The sequence below is a fragment of the Callospermophilus lateralis genome, chromosome 4 (genome assembly GCF_048772815.1).
Source record: "Callospermophilus lateralis isolate mCalLat2 chromosome 4, mCalLat2.hap1, whole genome shotgun sequence".
In the NCBI taxonomy this organism is placed as follows: Eukaryota; Metazoa; Chordata; class Mammalia; order Rodentia; family Sciuridae; genus Callospermophilus; species Callospermophilus lateralis.
In genome coordinates, this window is record NC_135308.1 from 106,040,048 (window position 1) to 106,045,620 (window position 5,573).

General features: G+C 34.9%; 1 protein-coding gene across 1 annotated transcript in view; it reads left to right on the plus strand.

The window, feature by feature from the left end:
* Arid2 (AT-rich interaction domain 2) overlaps window positions 1-5,573 on the plus strand; it is a 176,771-nt gene that overhangs the window by 65,062 nt on the left and 106,136 nt on the right. The window lies entirely within an intron of this gene.

A 5,573-nucleotide genomic window follows, 5' to 3' on the forward strand; every position in this document is an offset into this window, starting at 1 on the left:
CATATTCCACCATCATTTATAACCCCATGTCCTCTCCCTTCCCCTCCAACCCCTCTGCCCTATCTAGAGTTCAGCTATTCCTCCTATGCTCCCTCTCCCTATCCCAATATGAATCAGCTTCCTTATATCAAAACATTAGACATTTGGTTTTCTGGAATTGGCTAACTTCACTTAGCATTATCTTCTCTAACTCCATCCATTTACCTGCAAATGCCATGATTTTATTCTCTTTTATTGCTGAGTAATATTCCATTGTGTATATATGCCACAATTTTTTTTTATCCCTTTATCTATTGAAGGGCATCTAGGTTGGTTCCACAGTTTAGCTATTGTGAATTATGCTGCTTTGAACATTGATGTGACTGTGTCCCTGTAGTATGCTGTTTTTAAGTCCTTTGGGTATAGATCGAGGAGAGGGATAGTTGGGTCAAATGGTGGTTCCATTCCCAATTTTCCAAGAAATTTCCATACTGCTTTCCATTATTGGCAGCACCAATTTGCAGTCCCACCAGCAATGTATGAGTGTACCTTTTCCCCCACATCCTTGTCAACACTTTTTGTTGTTTGTCTTCATAGTAGCTGCCATTCTGACTGGGGTGAGATGAAATCTTAGAGTGGTTTTGATTTGCATTTCTCAAATTGCTAGAGATGATGAACATTTTTTCATCTTGTTGATTGATTGTATATTCTCTTCTGAGAAGTGTCTGTTCAGGTCCTTGACCCATTTATTGATTGGGTTACTTGATTTTTTGGTGCTTAGCTTTTTGAGTTATATACCCTTATATACCTTAGAGATTAGTGTTGTATCTGATGTGTGAGGGGTAAAGATTTGCTCCCAAGATATAGGCTCTCTATTCACCTCACAGATTGTTTTGCTGAGAAGAAACTTTTTAGTTGGGAGTCCATCCCATTTATTGATTCTTGATTTTAATTCTTGCGCCATAGGAGTCTTATTAAGGAAGTTTGAGCCTACTCCCACATGATGGAGATTAGGGCCTACTTTTTCTTCTATTAGATGCAGGGTCTCTGGTTTTATTCCTAAGTCCTTGATCCATTTTGAGTTGAGTTTTGTGCATGGTGAGAGATAGGGGTTTAATTTCATTTGCTTGCATATGGATTTCCAGTTTTCCCAGCACCATTTGTTGAAGAGGCTATCTTTTCTCTAGTGCATGTTTTTGGCACCTTTATCTAATATAAGATAATTGTAATTTTGTGGGTTAGTCTCTGTGTCCTCTGTTCTGTACTATTGGTCTACCACTCTGTTTTGGTGCCAATACCATGCTGATTTTGTTATTATTGCTCTATAGTATAGTTTAAACTCTGGTATAGTGATGCCACCTGCTTCATTCTTTCTGCTAAGGATTACTTTAGCTATCCTGGATCTCTTATTTTTGCAGATGAATTTCATGATTGCTTTTTCTATTTCTATGAGGAATGTCATTGGGATTTTGATCAGAATTGCATTAAATCTGTATAGTGCTTTTGGAAGTATGGTCATTTATATAATATTAATTCTGCCTATCAAAGAGCAAGGTAGATCTTTTCATTTTTAAGGTCTTCTTTGACTTCTTTAGGGTTCTGTAATTTTCATTATATAGATCTTTTACGTCTTTCATTAATTTGATTCCCAAGTATTATATATATATATTTTGAGACTATTATAAATGGGGTAGTTTTCCTGGTTTCCCTTTCTGATGATTTGTCACTGATATACAGAAATGCCTTTTGATTTATGGATATTGATTTTATATCCTGCTACTTTGCTGAATTTATTTACTAGTTCTAGAAGTTTTCTAGTGGAACTTTTAGGGTCTTCTAGGTATAGAATCATATCATCAGCAAATAGTACCAATTTGAGTTCTTCTTTTCCCTATGTGTATCCCTTTAATTTCTTCCATCTGTCTAATTGCTCTGGCTAGTGTTTCAAGAACTATGCTAAATAGAAATGGTAAAAAAAAAAAAAAAAAAAAAAGGGCATCCCTGTCTTCTTCCAGTTTTTAAAGGGAATGCCTTCAATTTTTCTCCATTTAGAATGATGTTGGCCTGAGGCTTAGCATAGATAGCCTTTATGATGTTGAGATATGTTCCTGTTATCCCTAGTTTTTCTAGTGTTTTGAACATAAAAGGGGTGTTTTTCTGCATCTGTTGAGGTGATCATATGATTCTTATCTTTGAGTCTATTGATGTAATGAATTACATTTATTGATTTCTATATGTTGAACCAACCTTGCTTCCCTGGGATGAGTCTCACTTGATTGTGGTGCATGATCTTTTTTATGTTTTGATATCTGTCAATTTTTTCAATTGTTTCTTTTGTTTCAATTTCATTGATTTCAGCTCTGATTTTAATTATTTCCTGTCTTCTGCTGCTTGTGGTGTTGATTTATTCTTCTTTTTCTAGGGCTTTGAGATGTAATGTTAAGTCATTTATTTATTGACTTTTTCTTCTTTTATTGAATGAACTCCATGCAATGAACTTTCCTCTTAGAACTGTTTTCATAGTATCCCAGTGATTTCAATATGTTGTATCTTTGTTCTCATTCACCTCTAAAAATTTTTAATCTCCTCCTTGATGTCTTTCACAACCCATTTATCATTCAGTAGCATATTATTTAGTCTCCAGGTGGTGAAATGGATTTTATCATTGATTTCTAATTTCATTCCATTTTGATCCGATGGAATGCAGGGTAGTATCTCAACTTTTTTATATTTGCTATGAGTTGCTTTGTGGGATAGTATATGTTCTGTTTTAGAGAAGAATCATGTGCTGCTGAGAAGAAAATGTATTCTCGTTGAAGATGAAATAAATATTCTATATATGTGAATTAAGTCTAAGTATTATTGAGTTCTATAGTTTCTTTATTCAGCTTTTGTTTGGAAGATCTATCTAGTGATGAAAAGGTGTGTTAAAGTCAGCCAAAATTATTGTGTTGTGGTCTGTTTGGCTCTTGAACTTGAGAAGTTTGTTTGAACGTAGATGCTCAATTGTTTGGAGCATATATATTTATAATTGTTAAGTCGTCTTGTTGTATGGTTCCCTTGAGCCGTATGTAGGGTCCTTTATTCTTTTTGATTGACTTTAGTTTAAAGTCTACTTTATTTGATATGAGGATAGAAACCCTGCTTGCTTCCACAGTCCTCATGAGTGGTATGATTTTTCCCAACCCTTCACCTTCAGTCTGTGGATGTCTTTTCCTATGAGATAAGTCTCTTGGAGGCAGCATATTGTTGGGTCTTTTTTTTATTCAATCTGCCAGGCTATGTCTTTTGATTGGTGAGTTTAGGCCATTGCCATTCAGGATTATTATTGAGACATGATTTGTATTCCCAGCCATTTTTGTTTATTTTTGGTATTTAATGTGACTTTGTTTCTCCTTTGATTAGATTTTCCTTTAGTGTAATCCCTCCCTCTGCTGATTTTCATCATTGTTTTTCATTTCCTCTTCTTGGAATATTTTGCTGAGGATGTTCTATAGTGCAGGCTTTCTACTTGTATACTTCTAACTTTTGCTTATCATGGAAAGTTTTTATTTCATCATCAAGTCTAAAGTTTAGTTTTGCTGGATATAAGATTCTTGGTTTGCATCCATTTTCTTTCAGAGCTTGGTATATGTTGTTTTTCCACTGTCTCCTGGCTTTGAGGGTCTGGGTTGAAAATCTGCTGAGATATGAATTGGTCTTCCCCTATATGTGATCTGACTCCTCTCGTGATTTTTAAGATTCTACCCTTATTCTGTATGCTAGGCATTTTCATTATAATATGCCTTGGTAGATCTGTTGAATTTTGTACATTTGGTGTCCTGCAAGTCTCTTGTATTTGGTTTTCTAATTCTTCATGCTTGGGAAATTTTCTGATATTATCTCATTGAAGAGATTGTGCATTCCTTTGGTTTGAAACTCTGTGCCTTCCTCTATCCCAAGAACTTTTAGATTTGGTCTTTTGTTGCTGTCCCATCATTCTTGCATGTTCTGTTCATGGTTTCTTCACTATGTGATCAACTTTATTTTCCAGATTGTATACTTTGTCTTCATTATCTGACGTTCTTTCTTCCAAGTGATCTAATCTGTTGGTTAAAGAAAATGTGGTATATATACACAATGGAATATTATTCAGCAATAAAAGAGAATAAAATCATGGCATTTGCAGGTAAATGGATGGAGTTAGAGAAGATAATGCTAAATGAAGTTAGCCAATCCCAAAAAGCCAAATGTTATAAGAAGGCTGATAGATAGTGGCATAGGGAGCGGAGTATGGGAGGAATAGATGAACTCTGGATAGGGCAGAGGGGTTGGAGGGGAAGGGAGGGGCATGGGGTTATTAATGATGGTGAATGTGATGATCATTATTATCCAAAGTATAGGTATGAAGACTTGAATTGTTGTGAATAGACTGTGTATACAACCAGAGATATGAAAAATTGTGCTTTTTATGTGTAATAAGAATTGAATGTATTCTGCTGTCATATAGGTTAAACTGTCTGTTCAAAGCAGCAGTATTCATAACAGCCAAAAGGTATTAAAAAAACCCAAAATATCCATCAGCTGAGGCATGGATAATAAGCCAAATGTGGTATATACATATAACAGAATATTATTCAGTCATAAAAAGGAAATATTCTGAAGACATGCTACAACATGGGCAAACCTCAGAAACATTGTGCTAAATAAAAGAAGCTAAAACACAAAAGGTCATGTATTTTAGGGTTCAGTTTATATAAACTAGAGTCAATAGCCAAATGTAAGGACATAAAGCAGATTTATAGTTGGACTGGTATTGATGCAGTTTCCTTTAGGATGAGGAAAATATTTAGAAACTAGATGGAGACAATGGTGAATAATATTATGAATATTTCAAATGTCAAAAAATTACACACTTAAAAATGCTTAATTTGGAGCTGGGTATGGTGGTGCATGCCTGTAATCCCTGTGGCTCAGGAGGCTAAGGTAGGAGGATCACAAGTACAAAGCCAGCTTCAGCAAAAGTGAGGCGCTAAATAACTCAGTGAGACTCTCTCTCTCTCTCTCTCTCTCTCTCTCTCTCTCTTGCTCTCTCTCTCTCTCTTTTTAATTAGAAAAATTATTTATTTCTGCTCCTTTCATACGTCTTACTGTTGAGGAAACAGTCTTGCATACATATGTGAAATAACGTACTATCCCACACACTGTTTAAAGGCAAAGCACCATCAGTGAAGCGGATCAACAGTCCAGAGTTCTCAGTTCTCAGAGTTATCAGAGATCTTGCTTCCTGATTTTACATTAACTTCTGAAAATCAGAAATATCTCCAAAAAATGTTAAATGGGGTTGTAAAAAATAATCACTTTATTCAGTATTATAATTTTACAAGAACAGTATATTTACAAAATGAAAAACTAAGAAAATGACACTTAACATCATTGGTACAACAGGTCAGCAGGAAAAAAATACTGTGATAAGCTTGTCTCTGATATCAAGAAATTCTAGTCCAAGCTTTCATATACTTCCTATGTTTGCACTTGATACTTTTACTGCTGCTTTTTATTCTTTTCCACATTTCGTAGTAGAGGACTGGTACAGCCTTTAATACTTCATCAAC